The sequence below is a fragment of the Mustela putorius genome, unplaced genomic scaffold (genome assembly GCF_011764305.1).
Source record: "Mustela putorius furo isolate JIRA1106 unplaced genomic scaffold, ASM1176430v1.1 tig00000135_pilon_pilon_pilon, whole genome shotgun sequence".
Classification (NCBI taxonomy): Eukaryota; Metazoa; Chordata; class Mammalia; order Carnivora; family Mustelidae; genus Mustela; species Mustela putorius.
In genome coordinates, this window is record NW_025421292.1 from 3,609,740 (window position 1) to 3,630,296 (window position 20,557).

Below are 20,557 nucleotides of genomic sequence, written 5' to 3' on the forward strand. Positions count from 1 at the left end.
TCTCAGTTCTTGGGAGCCAAGTGACGGCTTGAACCCTTCTCTCTTCTACCATCCACAGGTGTCCCTCCCATTCTGTCCGTGTGTATCCCGACTCTTCTGATTTCACTTCTCATAGTTTGCATAGTGGCTGCACAAGGGACATGTCCGTGTCCTAATCCACAGAACCTGTGAATGTGACCTTCTTTGAAAAAGGTTCTTTTTGGGATTCTTGCCTACACTGTGGCTAAGTACAAGCCTGTGCTCGCTGACCTCTGGGCCTTCCCTTGGCCTAGAATAGGGTCAGTGTTCGCAGTGCACAGTAATTCCATGTTTTTTATTTCATTCAGTCTTCTCAAGTTTAAAGGCAGGGTTCTCTGCCTTCCTCTTCCTCTGTATTCCTAGGTCTGGAGAATATGTTCAAGGCTTTATGTCTGTCTAGCAGCTACAAATGCAGTCTGGGTTTGGATTCTGGTTCTCTCACTCATTAGCTGAGGGCCTTTGATAGATTATGAACCCCCTTGCGCTTCAGTTTCCTCTTCAAGAAAATGGGGCTGATGGATTGTCATGCGGGTTAGGTTATATGGTAGTGTCTAGTACTGTGCTTGACACTGTTTTATAACTGGAGAGAGTCACTGAGCTTCTACAACGAGCACTCAAGCTGGGGCAAGCCCAGGACCTCTGACTCAAATCCAGCCCCTCCCTCTGTCGTCCTGCCGCAGAGTTCTCATCTGTGTACTGTGCTTGGTGCTAGCTATGGCAGGGTTCTATCATGACGTGATCATCTAGGAGCGTAAGCAGAGCATGTATACACGTGATGTGGTATGACAAAGCAATTACAAGTGTGGGCTCTGGAGGAATGCCTGGGCAGCTCAGTTGGTTGAGCTTCCCACTTTTGGTTTTGGCTCAGGTCATGATCTCAGGGTCGTGGGATCAAGCCCCATATGGGGTTCTGCACTCCACACAGAATCTGCTCAAGGTTCTCCCTCCTTCTCTTTCCCTCTTCCCCCTCCTTGCTCGCACTTGCTCTCTAAAATAAACAAGTAAAATCTTTTTTTTTTTTTTAAGATTTTATTTTTTATTTGAGTTATAGCACGAGCAGTGGGGAGGAGCAGAAGGAGAAGGATAAGCAGACTATCCCCTGAGCAGAGAGTCTGATGCTGGACTCCGTCCAAGAACGCTGGGATCATGACTTGAGCTGAAGACAGACACTTAACCAACTGAGCCATCCAGGTGCCCCAATAAATAAAATCTTTTAAAAAAGAGTGTGGGCTCTGGAGATTGACATGGTGGATACAAATTCAGGCTCAGTGAGTGTACCTCAGTGACCTTGGGCAAGTTCTCTTTGCCTTTCTAAGCCTCAGTTTCCTCACCTGTAAACTGAGAACAAGTGGTACACACCTTAGAAGGTAATTGAAGGATTGAATGAAAGCATGCTCATAAAAAACATTCAGCGCGTGCCTGCCTCTTTATAAGCCTTAATAAATATTGTTAGGAAGCACCAGCTTCCACAATGGAGGGCAGTAAGTGCTTTGAGGCCCTGAACTGTAGAAATCCTGTGCCCCTAGAATTAGGTAACAAGGGGACATGCAAAAAGAACATTTCCAATGTTGCCTCTTCTGTGAACTCATGATTCTTCCCCTGCACTGCAGAGGGGAGCTTGTCATTCTTAAACCCAGAGCTCTTGGTATTTCTTTTATGGAGGTTTTTCTAGTCTTTTTTATATTATGGTTGTCCTTTATACCAACATACACACCCTGGGAGCAGGATTGGCACTGGGTAACTATTTGATTATTGGAGTTGAATCTGGGCATTCAGCAGTGGGAGTAGTCAACCCACTGCTAGCCAACCAGAGAGACCCTCTGGCTCCTGATCCCCACTTCTAGTGAGTCTTTTTCCGTGGCCATGAGATGCAGGGTTCCTTCTTCCAAAGAGCTTTCCACTCTGTACATGGGACCTGACTTGGCTCCTGAAGCCCTGTGCACCGCCCCTCTTGGAGTCAGTTGCTGCCTCTCTCACCATCCAACCGGGGCATTGTTTGGATGGGCCAAGCATCAAAAGGAGATGCAGGTTTAATGCCAAGGTCATTGTGATTCTTAGGACTAGCACCTGGGGTTTGGTTGTTTTGGGGATTTTTTTTTTTTTTAAAGAAGGAAACAAGATTTTATACATTCTTTTTTTTTGGTGGGGGGAGAGGGTAAGAAGCAGACCCCATGCCGAGTGTAGAGCCTGATTCAGGGTTCAGTCTCACAACTCTGAGATCATGACTTCAGCCAAAATCAAGAGTCAAATGTTTAACCAACTGAGCTATACTGTCGCCCCCAAGAATTATGTACATTCTTAATACTGAGTGTTAAGACTCTTCTCTGGATAACTGCAGAATAACCCAGTGAACTTGTGACTATCTGTAACTGCTCATGAGACATCATCACCTGGGGGTCTCTAGGGTTCCAGAAATTTAGTATGCCCCAAAATGACCCCTGTGTTTTTTGCCAGACCTCCTCTTCCAGAGTCCCTGCCTTATGGGGAGCATCCCCACTCCCCCGGTCACCTCATAGTGGCCCTCCATTTTTTCCCTCTCTCCATGGCCTCTTTTATTCAGTCACCAAGCCTTGTTATTTTTTCCTTCTAAATATTTCTTCTGCTTTTTGCCTTAAAGTTGGATGACATTAATGCTACTTCAGCTTGGGCCTTGTTATTTGCATTGATTTTCAACCTTCTGTGTCCTCATGTTCCAGGAGTTTTCTTTCATAAATAGAATGTGGCTGCATTTAAATTTTAAAATCAAATCTGAAAATCTGTCTTAAGTCAGTATAATTATTTACATTTTTGGTATTTGACTTAAATATATCGTGTTTTTGCATACTTTCCTTATACCTTCCCCTTTTTGACTATTTTTCTCCTTTCCTGCCTTCTGTTAGATTGCTGGAGTTTTCTTTATTCCTTTACGGGTTTGAAAATTACGTATCTTGGGGCATCTGGCTGGTTGGAGGAGCATGCAGCTCTTAAAGTCCAGGATACTTAACATAATACATTTATTTATTTATTTATTTATAAAGACTTTATTTTTATTAGAAAATGAGCAGGGAGAGAGGAAGAGGGAGAAGATGACTCCCCACTGATCAGGGAGCCTGACTTAGGGCTTGATCCGAGGATCCCCAAAGGTGGACACTTAACCAACTGAGTCACCCAGATGCCCTGTAACATCTTATATTTAATTCTTTTTTAAATTCTGGGAAATTCTCAGGGTACCTGGCTGGCTCAGTCATTAGAGCATGTGACTCTTGATGTCAGGGTCATGAATTCAAGCCCCACATTGGGTATGGAGCCTACTTAAAATTTTAATAAATAAATAAATAAATAAAAATAAAATAAACTCTGGGAAATTCTTCTTTTTCTCTTCAGTTCTCTCCCATTTTCTCTACTCTGACCTTCTGGAATTCCTCTTAGATATATGTTGACCATTCTACCACCCAAGTCTCCATATCTGTGTTTTTGCTGCTTTAGCTCTTTAATGATCTTAAATGTTCTCATTTCTAAGGCTCAGATTGTTTTACTATTTCTGGTTTTAGGGGTGATACTACTCTTTTTTGGTCTCTTCCTCTTGGTGGTTTATTTCCTTGCATGGTTTATGACTTTGGGTTGTGAGCTCATCTTCAGGAAGGACTCTGCTTTAAGGGTAAGTGTTGTGTCCTGGGTTGTGAAACTGTCCCTAAGAGCAGTTTACTTCTGGTGGGGACATTGTTGTTTCAGTGGTCCTGGCTCAGTTTTGTGTTTCGTTTGTTTGTTTGTTTGTTTGTTTTAAGATTTTATTTATTTATTTGACAGAGAGAGAGCACAAGCAAGGGGAGCAGTGGGCAGAGGGAGAAGCAGACCCCCTGCTGAGCAATGGCCTGATTTGGGGCTTGATCCCAGGACCGTGGGATCATGGCCTGAGCCAAAAGCAGATGCTTAACCGACTGAGCCACCCAGACGCCCTATGGCTCAGTTCTTATGTTCATTTCTCGGTTTGGTGCCTCTTCACTGCTCTATGAGTGTCAAAGCAGGTTCAGTTCCATGGGTGTGGCTAGCTGAGCAGTTTAGCTTCTTATAGGTGACCTATCCTCCAGCAGAGCCTTGGAGAAAGTGCCAGCTTCTTGTTGCTTTTCTAAACTGGGCAGCCCTTTGAGGCTCTCATCTTGGTATTGGGACTCGCAGCCACAGCCAGCCATTAAAACCATCTCAGATGTGGGTTCAAACGTCCCTGGGTCATTTTGGTGTCAGTTCCACTTACTGTTCATGTTTCCATTGTTCTTGTCATATCTGGCACATGGTGTCATTTCTCTTTCAGATTTGGCTATATGTTTAAGAATATCTGTTTTCTAGTTTTTCTGTGTGACTGTAGTGGGACGGGGAAGCTCTTTCTTAATAATTCAGTGTACTGAATTGCTGAAAGATCAAGCCCGCATTCTTAGCATCGTGTATGAAGCCCTTCATGGTCAGCCTCTGCCTGTCCTACAGCAACTTAGCTCTTTAATTTGTGTTTTGTTTTTTGTTTTTGTTTTGGGAGAGTGCAGGTGAGAGAATAGGGGAAGGGGCAGAGGGAGAGGCAGAGTATCTTAAGCAGGCAGAGCATGGAGCCTGAGACAGGGCTGGATCTCACTGCCCTGAGATCATGGCCTGAGCCAAAATCAAGAATTGGACGCTTACTGAGCCACCCAGGCGCCCCTGCATAAACTTAGCTCTAACTTTACACTTCAGCCAATTGAACTCTACACACAATGTGTCCTGTTATGTTTGAAAAAAGCTTAGGTTTTAGAATCCACCTGTTAGTTTTGGAACCTGTCTTCATCCTTTTGTAACTTGTGATTTTGGTCAAGTTATTATCTCTGTGCCTCAAGTGTTCTCATCTGTAAAATGGCAACACCAGGCATATAGTAACCTAATCCCTATTAACTCCCTCCATGGATGTCATTCAGTCTCCAGCAGGCCACACTCATGCTCGTCCCTCCCAAGAAGTGCTTGTCTTTCTGTGACTTCCTTCCTTGATTCCCCTTGGCAGAGTGGCCATTACTCTGTCTGTGCTTGGGGTCTCTTTCTACAGTAATTATTACACTGTGGGTGGCTGCTTGTTTATGTGTCTCCCTACCATACTCTGACCCCCTTTTGAACAGGGTCTTGTTCTTCTTGGTGTTTGTTCTTTCTGTCACTTAGTGGCTGCTCTGTATTGCCAGTGGAATGGAACTGCATTGAATTTCTCTAGTCAAATAGAAGCAAGCTGGGAGTGGCAAGAGACACCAATGCAGAAAGAGAGAGAGAAAAGAGAGAACAGGTGGAGAGAGCAGGGAGTTCATCTTTTTGCAAGTTTTGTGCCCAGTTGATGGCAGTGTGGCGGAGACACGAGGTAGCAGTTTTCAACCTAGCTGCTGGTGCCAGAGACTTAAAGCAAGACAGCAGCCAGAAAAAGCCACGGAATCCTGCAAATTAAAGTGGTTTCCGGCCTTAAGGATGTATGCCCACATTCCGTCCCTAAACTTGCTTCTCCAAGTGCCAGAGAGAGTAGTACAAACTTTATTATAATTATAATTTAATTTATGTAATTATAAAATTATTTAATTATAATCCCTAGTGGACCCTAAGAACCTCTTACTTCAGAATAAGGCTGCAGTTCTGAAAAGGACAGTTGCTTTAGGAGTGGACGGTTCTGTGTCGGGGCCTCCAAGGAGACCAGGGTGTAAAAACTCTGGTGTTCAGAGCTATGTGTCACCTATGCCCATGACTGAAAGCCCAGTTCAGGTTTCTGTTCCTTAGAAAGGGTGGCTTGGGGGCACCTGGGTGGCTCAGTGGGTTAAAGCCTCTGCCTTCAGCTCAGGTCATGATCCCAGAGTCCTGGGATCGAGCCCTGCATCAGGCTCTCTGCTCAGCAGGGAGCCTGCTTCCTCCTGTCTCTGCCTGCCTCTCTGCCGACTTGTGATCTCTGTCTGCCAAATAAATAAAATCTTTTTTTTTTTTTAAAGATTTTATTTATTTGACAGAGAGAGAGATCACAAGTAGGCAGAGAGGCAGACAGAGAGAGGGGGAAGCAGGCTCCCTGCTGAGCAGAAAGCCTGATGCGGGGCTCGATCCCAGGATCCTGAGATCATGACCTGAGCTGAAGGCAGAGGCTTTAACCCACTGAGCCACCCAGGTGCCCCTAAATAAAATCTTTTAAAAAAAAAAAGAGGGTGGGGTGGCTTGGATATGCCTGGGCCAGAGCTAAACAGGCTTGTGCCAGCCCTCTTTGGCTTTGCCTGAATCCTCTGGACTCCTGGGACTCCAAAACAGGAATAGCTTCAGAAGAGAAGGGAATCTGATCTTCGAAGATCCCCAGAGGGAGTCTGGCAGACAGTAGTCTGGTGGGAGGATAGCGATGACCACACTGACTCTGAGTCCCCATGTCTGGGGCTTCAGGAATCAACCTCAACTCAGGGAGGCATAGAGCTAAGGGTTGGTGGACAGCTCGGCCAACACCCCAATTCTCTTAGTTCTTTCCTGACCATTCTCAGTCTGTAGCCGTGAATTAAGAACCTCTGTGCCCATTGCTGTGCTGGGCCTTCCTCCCGAAGACACCAAAACAGTAACAACACAGCCCCTCTCCTGGGACATGAGTTGGAGAGAATTTCTAGCACACAGGAATCTGCAGGCGATAATGGGAGACCAATTTGGAGTGGTGCTGCTCTGTGCAAAGCTGGCCCTCACAACAGCCTAGCTGTTCTGCTTTGGGCGGTTTGGACCATCAGTGTATTTTTTTCTTGGGTGATTTGCTAGCACTGTTACAGACTGGTCTGAGATGACTAGGGCCACCTTTTAGGTTTCTGAGGAATGGCCCCAAATGTGTCTTTATGAACTTGTCCTTCATTCCATTTCTTTACATAATGGCAGGTTAGTTTTACAGTGGCACTTGCTGGTCTCCTGGGGGCAGATCAGCAGCCAGCAATTGCTGCTTTTGAGGCATCAAGGATTTTCCTGCAGACTCTCAGATTGTTCCTTTGCCTTTACTAATCTGACTCCATTTTTCTAGGAGAGTACATCTCAAAGTGATTGCTGAATCAGGATCTCTGGGAGTGGGCCTTGGAATCTGTTACTGAGGATTGGGGGGAAATTGAGCAAATTGAGGTCTGAAGTTGTTACAGGTGGATTTATGGATAGGGACTCCAAGTGGGTTAGGTAGTCTGTAGTCTGAGGTAGGTGTGGAAGCTCCACTAAGTCATAAAGGACCCAAGCTCCTTCCCGTTCCTTGCTCTGTCATTCTTAGGGTGTGACTGTTGTTCAGCATGGCTGTCATGGGCCTAGATGTCACATCTGCATCCCAGGCAGCAAGATAGAGAAAGAAAGAGGGAAGAGTGACATCTCCCCTCCCTCCCTTTTAAGCCTACATCAGGAATGTCTTCTGCCTCTACCACTTTCTGTGACTGAGGGGAAATTATTTAATATCTCAGAGCCACAGTTACCTCATTTGTAAAATGGGCATGATAGCACAGACCTCAGGGGGATGAGGATTAGAGAGGATCATCCATGTCTGGCACAATGCCCAGGCCACAGCGCGTGCTCTCTAAATGGTGACTGCTGTCGCAGCACATCTTGACACCATTCCCTTCCCCTTCCCTATATGGTCTCTGCCCTGCTTCTCGTCTTCCCCTTTCCTTTTCTCTAACACACTTTGCCCTCTGTTCCTACCCTTCCACATCCTTCCCCCCACATCCCTCTCTTTTCTGCCCCTCATTTTCCTGCTCCCCTTCCTGCTGCCACCTTTATTCCCTACCACCTTGTACCACCTCATCCTTGTATTGTTTCTGTCCCTCTATCTCCCTGGTATCCCAAATTAATGGCAAATCGTTGTTGTGTTGCAAGGGCCAGAGAGGTTAGAGGTGGTGACTGGCCTTTGAACTGCAAGTCAGCGATGAGTAAGTTAAGAAAACATGTTTAATTGGCTTATTCATGAATCAGTTGCAAATTGCATTTGGCAGTTGGTAAGCAGAGATCAGAAAGAGCAGTGGCTTAGACCAGTAGAAGTTTATTTTCTGTTATGTTTTTAAAAGAAATCTGGAGAAGCCTGTCTAGGGCCAGCCTCTCTGTTCTGCCATCCTTAGTGTGTGGCTTCCAAGCCCAGACCTGCATCATGGTCTAAGATGGCTGCGGAGCTCCAGCCATCAAGTCAGGTTTCCAGGAAGGAGGGTGGTGAGGGGAAACAGAAAAGACAATGCCAAGCTGTCTTTCTCCTTCTTCAGGAGCTTTCTTGGAAGCCTCCCTCTCCCTCCCCAATAGCTTCCACTTCCCTCTTTGGCCTCCCATAGCTGCAGGGGAGGTTGAGAAGTCTTTTAGCTGGACATGTCTCTACCTGAAATAAAATCCAGATTCTATAACTAAGAGGAAAGGGGAGAGTGGATATAGGGTTAATGACTTGTAAGTAGAGTCTGCCACGATTCATTTAGCATGAATTTAGCACCTACAGTTTGCTAGTTATTAGGACAGGCCAGGACATCCCTGTTCCAGAGGGGAGACACAGATATGTCAACAAGCATAGCCAGCATGGGGTCATAGAAAAAGAGGGGTGGCATGGAGGAAGGCACAAGCAAGCACACCTCCCACACCTCACGTGCCTGCCGGGCCCAGGCATTCTCCTGAGTTTGTCACGCCAGCCTTCTTCTGTGCCCTCTCCTCTGCTCACTCTCGCTTGTATTGCCATTACCAGCGTGGTCATCATCGCCGGAGTTGTTTTTGCCCCTTCATTCTGGCCCCAGCAACAGCCCTTAGGACCTGAGGAAGTGGGAACAGTTGACAGCTGAGTGGGAAGCTCTGGGCTGAGGCCACCCATCAGAGATCCAGGTTGCAGGCCCACAGGCAGTTAGAGGCTAGGGGCAGGCACATTGCCCGCTCGCTCCGGGAACAGGGTGGACATCGGGAGGGGTCTTCCTCACCAGCCCCCTGGCATTGGCTACTCTCTGCTGTGTCCCTGGCAGCTTGTCATCAAATGAAACCTTAAGAGGAGTAAAATCCTCCCGGTCCCATAAGATAAGCATGATTATTTCATCCTCATGAAGTAAACAGGTGCCTCTCTGACCTGTGGTCTCTTTGATTTTGATCTCAGGGATACCACTGGCCCTCTCTCCTCTGCCACCCCTTACCCAGTTCCCTTTGGGAATTCAGGGAGGCCCCTAAGAAGCTTGCTGCCAAGATTATTTTTAAAGGTGTATTCTGGCCCTTAAGGATGTAATCTTTCAGGGATTACTAATGGGTTAAAAGGTTGACATTTATGACCAAGCACACTCCTTATGAGCTTCACTGTGACCCTGGGCAAGTGACTTAACTCGGCCCTCCTCGGTTTCCTCATCTGCCAAATTGTCATCCTGGTTGTTACAGAGATTAAGAGGCACGTGGGAAGCACTTGGCCCACATTGGTTCTTGTGACTGCTTTTCCCCATGGTGCCTGGAACGATAGATTGGGGCCAGGGCGTGGGAGGCCTTGGATGCCACAGGAAGGAGTTGGATTTTCTTTTTTCTGCACAGTGAGCTCCAGGAGATTTGTGAGCAGGGCTGTGACAGATTATGTCCGGACTTAAGAAATGTCCCTGGCAGGAGGATGGAGTCTGGACTGCAACAAGGGAGCACCTGGGGGTAGTTCCGGGTGGTGGAGTCCAGGGCCTGAGCCAGCAAAGTCAGGGAAAGGGGACAAAGGACAGTTGAAGAGTCAGTAGTGAGGGAGGACCTGATGCTGATGTTTGAGCCCGTGTGACCCAGGGTGGCGTCCCACTGACAGGGACAAGGAGTGTGGGAGGAGTTGCAGGGGGAGGTAGCCGGAGAGGACATGAGCACTTGTTGCCTACTGGGCATGAGGGGCAGGGTTGCCTGGGGCCTGACCCAGGGATCACTGGGTTTGGGAGGCGTGACGGGGTCCTGTGAGGCCTCTGTGTGCTGTTGAGGCAGTCAGCAGGTGAGAAGCCGGGGACGGAGATCTAAGGATGTGGTCACTGTGTGAAAATAACAGTGATGGTTTGTGCAGCAAGGAGGGGAGCCAGCGGGACAAAACCAGGGAGGAGCATGAGGGGAGGGCCATCATTTTAAAGGCTGTTGAAGGAAGAGCCAGCAGCAGAGTGGGCAGTCCCTAGAAAGACTGGAGAGAGAGGCAGAGCCCAGATCAAGAAGGGCCTTGTACGGCCCAGCCAGGAGCTTGAGTTCATTCTTGGGGCAGCAGAAAGTTTTTGAGGAGTCCTAAGCACGGAAGTAGATGTGATTCAGTTTGTGATTTCAAAAGTCACTCTGGCTGCAGACTGGGGAGGGGGCAAAGAATGGAGACAGGGGACCCTTTTAGAAGATTGTTGTAGTCATTCAGTTGAGGTGAACCAGGAGATACTGGGCACTTGGATGGACAGTACTTGGTTCACTGGGTACCTGGACTGTTTGGATCTTGGGGGCTCCTGAGGGGATGAGGGAATAGCTCAGGGAGTCTGACTTCAAGGTTGAGATGTCAACCAAGAGGCCACCCAAACATAAACCAGGAAGGTGATAATGGAACCCACCTCACTGCTCATCTGGCAGCTGGAGTTTCTTGGTTGACCTTGAAGCTCCTGTAATTCCTCAAAGTCAAGGATAAGGCTTCAGAATGGGTGGCCCGGCAGATGAGAGAAAGAGACAGGCCTTGCAGAAAGGTTGCTGCAGTCTTCTCTCCCACCTCTGGAAGAGCCAGGAAGCCCAGAAACCCCCTGGGACCCTTGTCCTTCTGCCCCTCCCCCTTAGGTGGCTTCTCCCAACCTTGCATGTGTATGTTCATTGGGAGATGGGGAAGCCAGGCTCCTCTGAGGCCCAGACCTGTTTGAGCCACACAGCAGGGTGGGCAGCACTTTGCCTGATGTGGCCCTACGCTCTGAGCTCCTAGCTTTGGGCTGCTAATCAGAAGGTAACACTGCATCAGATGCTGCTCCTCCCAAGGCCCCAGGGGTTGGCACAGGTGAGCCCACAGGCTGTAGGCTGACTTGTGCTGAAATTCTGCTGCCAGGCCTGTTGTGGTGTTTGCCCGGAGTCTGGGGCCTGAGTTTGGTTGTCTCCAGGCTGTCCTCAGTTTACCCTCAGGATGAACTTCAGTCATTTTACCTTGTTTTTATGTTAAAATGTCTGTTTATATAAAAATACCCTGCCGATGGGTGAGACAGTTATAGGACCAAAAGCGGCTGAATGGCTGTGGGACCGCAGCCCCACTCCCTGGGGGGGGTACAAGTAAGGGTATTCGGTTTCTTGTGTATTCTTCCAGAATTTTCCAGGCACAGACTCAAGTGTATGGTATTTCTCCTCTTCCTCCTCCTATCCCCTGTGTCAGTGGGGAGCATAGAAATTGTTTGGACACCTGGCTCTTTGCTTAAGTATGTCTTTTACTTCTTTTCCCCATCAGTAGGCACAGATCCACTGCATTCTTTTTTTTTTTTTTTTCAATCTTTTTTGTTGTACATATAGCCAATAATTTTCCAGCTGTTTTCTGGTGTGATCCTCCTAGCCCTAGGGGGAAGACAGACCGGAAGAAATTTTTTGCAGCTCAGGATACTCTGTGAGCAGTGAGGAGGCTAGAGAGGTTGGTTCTTGTTTAATGAAGAGTAAAACAGCATCTGCCCTCCCAGTTGTTTGGGGAGCAGTATTGAGAGGTTCATACATATGTGCCCGGAAAGGTCTTGGGAAGCAGCATCTGCGGAATGAGTGTGGTGGGTGGAGGATGCCTTGGGGCAAGCTTCCCCAAAAGGAGTGGGACTTGAGCCAAACCTCTACAAGAGGTGGGGGTAGGAATGAGACCAATAAAGAAGGGAGGACATTGCAGGCATGAGCAGAGGCTTGGAGTTGCAAACATTGGCTGGGGCTCGGGGCCCCGGGCACTCTTGCTTCCCCGTCTAGCCTGATCTCATCATTCAGTTAGCAGATGCTCACAGGCCTGCTTTGTGCTCAGCCCTTTTGGTGTCCAGAGAGCAGCAGAACAACTCTGTGGGTGCTCACACTGCAGCCTGGAGACACTGTGTGCGTGACAGGCAAAACTGGTTGGTGTTGGTATGGATCAGACTAGTGGTTCCTGACTGGGAAGGGGCCTGAAGAACCTTCTGGGGTGCTGGAAATGTTTGGGATCTTGAACTGAGTGATGATCTTGTTGAGAAATGTAAGACTTAGCGGGGCTACATGTGGAAGATTAATGCAAACCATACCCCGTGACCCTAGGTGTGTTATATTCCTGTTACAGAGTAGGGAAAGGAGCAAATAAATAGCATATCCCCAGAATAAATCAGTGAGTAAAATGCAGTAGCCGGAAAGTGTGGAAGGGCTGTGCTTGCGGAAATACAGGGACTTAGGAGCACACCGCAGGAGGCTTTTCTGAGGAAATTGTCTATTCGCTGAGATTTGAAGGATGAGGAGATATTAGTTAGGTTAAGAAAGTTGAAGTGTCCCAGTTGGAAGGAACAACCTGTGCGGAGGCCCAGAGGCAGAGAGCCCAATGTGCTGGAAAGTTCTGGTTGAACACAATGTTGTATTTGGAAGGACTGAGAGTTGAGAGTTCAGACCCTCACCCTCTCTCACTGTGTTGTTTCAGAAACCCCCTAGTGAAAGTCTCTCAGCCTCTCTCTGGTCTTACAGGCATTGGAACCAAAGCACTTCTCTGCTTCTGCCCTCCCCCTTGCCTCAGAATTAAGTCCCACTTAGTAAGTAGGAAGTCAGGGCCATCCATATTGGGGCCCCTTATCTGTCCATCAGAGAGGCGGACTCCCCAGCCAAAGCGGGGAACCCCTCTGTTCCCAGAGCTGCTCTGTGTTTTCAGCTGCTTTGCCTCCTCACTTGTCCTTCCCTGGGAGTGCCTTTCCGAACTTTCTGACTCTGTTGGAAGAAGGACCATAGCAACTACTCCAAAACGATCCCTGCTCATCCCGAGTTAGAAATATTTCTTTGTCGGAAGTGTCCACCTCCCATGTGGCCTCCGTCACACAGCTTGTGTGTGCTCGCTGTCTTCAGGGGCAGTCTCTGACTTACTCCTTTTGACATCCCCCTGTAGGAGTGAGTCTAGGTCAGTGCTGGTGCACAGAGTTCCCAAATCAATCCTGTAAACAATTTTTTAGTAGAGGGGCTCTGGCTAGAGGTGGGTGGGAGGTTGCTAGGTTGGTGGGGTCTTAGCAAAGCCTACCTGGCAAAGTGTCAAGATTCTGGTGCTTCCGAATTCCCAATGTCTCCTAACTTTTCAGGATTTGGGAACCAGGAATTGAGTTTCCTAAGAATTCCCCAAATCATAAGTTATTCTGTATCTTTCATAACATTTCATTTATTAGTTTTTAGTCATTTTTTTAAAAAAATTATTAAGTTTTAAATTTTAATTCCAGCATAGTTAACATACAGTGTTATATTAGTTTCAGGTGTACAATATATAGTGATTCAGCAATTCTACACATTACTCCGTGCTCATTGTGACAAGTGCGCGCTTTAATTCCCTTCATCTGTTTCGGCACACCCCCCCCCCACTTCCTTTCTGGTCACCACCAGTTTGTTCTCTGTAGTTAAGAGTCTGTTTCATGGTTTGTTTCTCTCGCCCTCTCTTTCTTTCATTTGTTTGGTTTTTTTGTTTCTTAAATTCCACACAGTGAGTGAGATCGTATGGTATTTTTCTTTCTCTGTCTGGCTTATTTCACTTAGCATCACACTCTCTAGCTCCACCAAATGTTGCAAATGGCAAGATTTCATTCTACGACTGAGTAATATTCCATTATATGTATATATACCACATCTTCTTTATCCATTCATCACTTGATGGTCACTTAGGCTGCTTCCATGATTTGGCTGTTGTAAATAATGCTGCTGTAAACATACATCAATGCATGTTTCCTTTTGAATTACTGTTTTTGTATTCTTTGGGTAAATACCCAGTGGTATGATTACTGGATTGTAGGGTAGAAACACTTGTCATTTTTCACATGTATGAGTTTTTAATAAGAATGAGAGGTCAGGTTTTTTCTTTCGGCACTGCGGCAGCCACGATGAATACACTCAGGCTTCAGAAGAGGCTTGCCTCCAGTGTCCTCCACTGTGGCAAAAAGAAGGTCTGGTTGTACCCCAACGAGACCAATGAAATTGCCAATGCCAATTCCCATCAGCAGATCCGAAAACTGATCAAAGATGGGCTGATAATCCGGAAGCCTGTGACTGTCCATTCCCAGGCTCGGTGCCGGAAGAACACTTTGGCCCGTCGGAAGGGCAGGCATATGGGCATTGGTAAGAGGAAAGGTACTGCCAGTACTCGAATGCCCAAGAAGGTAACCTGGATGAGGAGGATGAGGATTCTGCGCCGGCTGCTCAGAAGATAGCATGAATCTAAGAAGATTGATTGCCACACATATCATAGCCTGTACATGGAAGTGAAGGGTAATGTGTTCAAAAACAAGCAGATTCTCATGGAACACATCCACAAGCTGAAGGCAGACAAGGCTCGCAAGAAGCTTCTGGCTGACCAGGCTGAGGCCCGCAGATCAAAGACCAAGGAGGCTCTCAAGTGCCATGAAGAGCGACTTCAGGCCAAGAAGGCGGAAATCATCAAGACTCTGTCCAAGAAGGAAGAGACCAAGAAATAAAACTCCCTCTTTTTTTGTCTGTACACAGTGGCCTCAGCAATAAGACAGATCAGTTATTCAATAAACAAACTTTTATCTGCTTAAAAAAAAAAACAAACGAGAGGCCATAATCTGATTTATTTTTCTGTGGTAAAAGTTTCGACGTTTTCTGTAAAAAATGAAAAAGCATAATATTAAATGCAGGGTTTATTATTATGAGGAACACTATATTGTGACAAGACTATATATTTTATTAACATGTAAAAGTGATCTCTACCCAATCTAGATATTTGATCAGAGAAAATGCTAAAGGATGAGAACATTAACACAAAATGAATGCCAGATAGAAATAATGGAATGACTTAAGGATAATACTACAAACATTTAATATTTAAAAGTCATTCTTAGAGAATTATAAATTTTTATTTCTAAGTTTCCAGACACTAAAATTCACCCATTTTGGTGTGCACTTCTGTGAGTTTTGGCAAATTTATAGTTATGAACCACCACCATGATTCAGGTAAAGAACTGTGCAGTTACCCCCTCAAAACAATAACATTCCCTTGGCCTACTCCTTCATAGTCAAACCTCCCCATATTATTTACTCCTACTCCATTGTCTGTTCCTATAGTTCTGCCTTTTGCAGAATGTCATATGAATGGAGTCATAAAGTACATAGCATTTTTTTACCTTTCACTTAGCACAATGTATTGCAATTCATCTGTTGCTACTGCATTCATTTGTTCCTTTTTATTGTTGAATAGTAGTCCCTAGTAAGTTTGTTTATCCATTCTTCACTTGAGGGACCTTTCAGTTTTCAGTTCCTGACAGTTTTGAAAAAGCATTCGTATGCTGGTTTGAACAAAGATTTTCATTTCACTTAGGTAAATACCTTGAAGTGGATTGCTAGATCTATGGTAAGAATATATTTATCTGGCAATCTCTTTCTCACAGTGACTATGCCATTTTGAATCCTTGCCAGCAATGTATGAGAGTTCAGTTGCTCTTTACCCTATCAGCACTTAGTGTTGTCACTTTTTGTTTCATTTTGGCAATTCCAGTAGGTATGTAGTGGTCTCTCACTGGTTTTAATTTGCTTTTCCCTAATGATTAAGGATGTTGAGCATCTTTTTGTGTGCTTGTCATCTATTTATCTTCTTTAGTGAAGTATCTGTTCAGTCTTTTGCCCATTTCTTTTGTTTGTTTGTTTAGATTTTACTTGTTTATTTGGCAGAGAGAGCACAAGCAGGGCGAGCAGTAGGCAGAAGGAGAGGGAGAAGCAGACTCCCTGCTGATCAGGGAGCCCCATGTGGGATTCAATCCCAGGACCCTGGAATCATGACCCGAGCCAAAGGCAGATGCTTCACTGACTGAGCTACCCAGGCACCCCAATTCAGATTGTTTTTTGTTTATTTGTTTGTTAAGCAGTTTCCAAAAGCATCTTCAAGTTGGAAATCAAGGTACACGTTACTTCATATAGGCTCATTTCCTTTTGTAGTGATGAAAGTACTTTGCTTGCCCCAATTTTGATTTAATTACTGCTTTTACTAATCAGTGATGCTTTATTAATTCAGATTTTAGGTCCATTTCTGACTTTGTGTCCTTAGAATTCCACAATACTCATATATTTTGTCTGTATTTCTCCCATATTAAATACACTTGATCTTAGCCAAAAGGCCGAGAAGCGATGTCTCCCATATCAAATAGACACTGGAAAATGCCAGTGAACATTACTGAGTAGTTTAGTAGTATTTGAATAACCTAACAGGTGGATCTCCTAACAAAATTAAGAGCACTACACAAAATCATGTGTCAAAATTGCCAATTTAAGGGCTTTCTTTGCTTCTAGACTTATTTCTTAGAATGTACTAGTAGGATTTGTACATACTATGTATTTAAATATATTAATACATATTTACAAGAACGACTCACCATTAATGACAGACGGGGCCATAAACGCACACATACAGCATGGCAGTGGCTACAAGCAAAACTCAATTAGATTGTGACCACTTCTCCCCTTCACACTCCTGTCCTGGTTCCGAGATGCCAGCCTTAACCTTCAACTCTGCATGTTAGCTTCTTGCTCCTGCTTTGACTTGAAGTCAGTGGAGTCTTTCAAACCAGTAACATCTCTAGATTGATTGTTAAGCTTTAATTTTCATCAGAGGATTATCATACTTTTCCTATTTTCCTAACTTTTCAGTTGATGTTTCTCAAGTTTGGGGATTAAATAAAACATAAATTTCCCAAGAATGTTGAGAAGGAAGTTTTGTATGGAAGTACAGTCAAGAGTTATCACAAGTCAGGGTGGCTCAGTTGGTTAAGCATCTGACTTGACCTTGGCTCAGGTCTTGATCTCAGGGTCATGAGTTCAAGCCCCACATTGGGCTCCATGCTGGGTGTGGAGCCTACTCAAAAAAAGAGAGAGAGAATGAGATCACAGGGCAGCATTTGACAAAAGTCAACTCTTGTGCCACCTATTGTGTGGTTCCCTACCAGGTAAGCTCCACAGGGCAGCCACCAAGTCTGGTCCATTATAATGCCTCTGGGGCCTGGTTTGGTGCCTTTACCCAAGGTGGGTGCATGACCCTTAGAGAATACTTCATGAAAGTTGTTGGCTCAATAAATGGGTTTCCAGCTAATGGCTGGCTGTCTGGAAGCAGTGTGTAAACAGCTGTGGCTGACGGTGGTTCACGGTTTAGAGTTTTGTGGAAGATGAGCTTCAAAAACCCTGTGAGATCGTTATTGTGCCAAGCTTTGCATGACAAGCAGAGAAGCCTGAATTTTTATATTCCCGACACTGGATACACGATACACAATACATGACAATGGAACACGATACATCCAAGTCTCTGTTGAGAGTCATGGGTGAGCTGAAGGCAGAACAGCCTTTTTCCTCTCTGTTTTTCATTTAATAAAAGGTCCAAGCCTCAGGTGAGTTGAAAGAAGAGTGTGGTGAACATCTCTTACTTCCTTCACTAAGATTCATCAGGTGCTAACAGTCTGTGCATTTGCTTAACACTGTGTCATCGATTGTCCACATTCCATATTTGTTTGGTCATTTCCTTGCGAATAGATTTCCAGTTATCATTTTTTGGGCAAACCCACATAGGTAATGAGTGCTTCCTGTTGCTCCACATCAGGCAGCGTGATGGCCCCAGTTGGCCCCAGTAAAGGTGATGCTAACTTGAATCACCTAGTTAAACTGCTGGCTGGGAAGGCTGCTTTTGTTGTAAGGCAGAGCACTTTGGAAGTAACCTTTCACCAATGTGTTTCTCTGTCAATTGCACCTGCTACTCAGAAGCATCTCGGTGTTGTCAACAAGGCCCTGGAAGCCAGGAAACTGGGGTGGGGGACCAAGCTCTACAGCCATCTCTCCCCAAAACCGTAGGCAAATTACATCATTGCTCTGGGGTGAGTAGTTAAACATAAAAAACGTAAAAGGAAAAAGCTACTCAGAGAGGTGAAGCAATTTGCCTAAGGCCACTCAGCTAGTGAGTGGCAGAGCCAGGATTCCCAAGCTGAACCAGAACCCTGCCCTTGTCCTTGATGACAGTCTGCTGCCTCCGAGGCACCCCATCATTCTTTTGGTGGCACCAGGCAACTCGGTAGTGCTGCTCAGAACACAGCAGGGCACCAGCCCTTGCAGGATCCGAGGCAAGAGGGAAAAGAGAGGCGCCTCTCTGGCACGTGGCAGACTGTGCTGTAGGAAGGCGTGGGCAACTCAGGTAAGCTGCTAGACGGGCTCTTGGACTCTCCTCAGCCACCTTTGGAATAAAAGCTTTTGTATGGATGTTACAAAGGTGAGGCCCTGGCGCTGTTCCAGCACCCCCTTCCTAGACAGGGAGGTGCAGGTTTCACATACCCAGCCTTGGCTTATGCTGGGGTCAGCGCCCAGGATCCCCAGACTGGCCCGTGAATTCCAAGGGCAGTCGAGATGGGTGGAGGGGTATTCCCTCAGCCCGCCTGGGTTCCTGGGGGTGGGGATGGAGACAGGAAGTATTAATGGGGGAAAGGTGTGCAGAACCTTGCCAAGCAGGTCACTGTGGGTGGGGAGACACTGCCTGCGTGCTCTGGACGCCCTAGGAGTTGGGTGGAGGTTCTCAAGGAAGGCTGCCACAGTGACTCTGGAGTACTCTGGGGCTTCTCTGTGGCCCTCTGCTCTGGCAGCCCACCACTTCCCAGTTAGCTCTCTCCAAAGCAAGTAGCACCAGAGCACGTGGTGAGTAATGTCTGTTCTTCATGCCCTTCCAGTGAGCAGTTGTTATGAGGAAAACAGTGGCTCCGGCTCAGGCAGGATATGGTGTGTCAGGACCCTGTTGTCCTATTGCTGTGGAGCTAAGAGTCCAGGAGAATCAGCCTTCCTGAGTTCCTGCTGCTTCTCCTTGAGTTGTTCATCTTCACAGGCCTCCCGGGAAGTGGCCAAATCCAGGGCAGGGCCACTGTGACCTAACCAGGAACAAGCTGTTTCTTGTGGGCCCAGAGGGGAATTCTGGGGAGTTCTTCTACCTCAGCTGATGGCCTCCCTGGGCCCTGCATCTTGGAGAGATCCCTTAGGGCTCCGGCAGCCAGGTCGGCAGGGACAGAGGGTCCCCCTGGAGAGAACCCCAGAGGAACAGCGGTGTTTATAGACAGGACTCCCCGTCATCACTGTCGGTAGCACTCAGGGAACAGTGGTAGTACTTCACCTGATTCTTTCCAAGAGAGTTCTGTCTTCCTCCTGCCAGATAGGGCAGAAATCCACACTGGGAGCCTGACATGACCCGACATGTGAGGCCTTCCGCTCTCTGGATGAATTCCCCAGGTGCCGTCCTTCTGTCTCTCCACGCCCGGTATTTCCCCATCTTGTCCTGCGCATCCCTCGTCCTGGCTCTGAGTCCTGAGAAGTGAGACAGCAGATTTTTTTTTTGACCAGCTTTCCCACTGAGAGCTCTGAAGGCTGTCTGTCGTGCAGGCGTACAATCCAGAAGCTGCTGCCCAAACGATAATGCAAATTGGAAGGTGAGGGTGTGGCCGGTTTTCTGACTCTCCAATCTCCTTGAAAAAGGATGTACTGGTGTTCCTGAGACTTGAAGACTCTTGTTTGATTTGCACTTTCATTCCTTTACCTCTGGTTCTGGTTTCCTCTTTGCGGGGGCTTCATGCTTTTCAAATATTTGTTAAATGAGCCCTTATCTAGGACCTTAGAGAGCAACCACATAGGTGTGCACTTGAAAGCGCCAAAGGTGGGGGATGGCACCTGGGCGGCTCGGTCCATGAAGCGTCCGACTCTTGGTTTCAGCTCAGGTCATGATCTCTGGGTCATGAGATTGAACCCCATGTTGGGCTCCCTGCTCAGGGAGGAGAGTCTACTTGGGATTCTCTTCCTCTGCCCCTTTTCTCTCTCAAGTAAATAATAAATCTTTAAAAGAAGGAAAAGGACAGGGAGAACAGAGAGCAAGTTCTGAAAATGTCTTTGAGATCCAACACCAGATAAGCTTTGCCTCCTCTGGTGTCCATATTCACCCCTAGTTCCCAAGCTGGTTTCACTCAAGTGAGATCCAGAGCTTTTGTTAGGGAGAAAGCAAGAAGTTTTAAAGGAGACTCCTGGCTCTCCTCGGCTCCCTTGCAAAAGACATTGATGCCTGTTTTTATTTTTTTATTTTTTTTAAATATTTTATTTGTTTATTTGATAGAGATCACAAGTAGGCAGAGAGGCAGAGAGAGAGAGAGAGAGAGAGAAGCAGGCTCTCTGCTCAGCAGAGAGCCCAATGCGGGACTTGATCCCAGGACCCTGGGATCATGACCTGAGCCGAAGGCAGAGGCTTAACCCACTGAGCCACCCAGGCGCCCCTTGGTGCCTCTTTTTAAAAACAATTACAACTACATACTTCTAAAAACTATTACTCTCCCCACCATCACACTTCTCCTTCCTCCCTCCCATTCCGGACTGTTTTCCCTTAGTAGTTGTTGGGTTACTGGGCAAACGTGTGTTGGCTGTGTACATTGTCTTAAATGAAATG

The 20,557-nt window shown here is 46.6% G+C and overlaps 1 protein-coding gene and 1 pseudogene across 4 annotated transcripts in view; both read left to right on the top strand.

Moving 5' to 3' along the window:
• PPARD (peroxisome proliferator activated receptor delta) overlaps positions 1-20,557 on the top strand; it is an 81,663-nt gene that overhangs the window by 29,113 nt on the left and 31,993 nt on the right. The window lies entirely within an intron of this gene.
• On the top strand, positions 13,924-14,593 carry LOC101677172 (annotated as a pseudogene).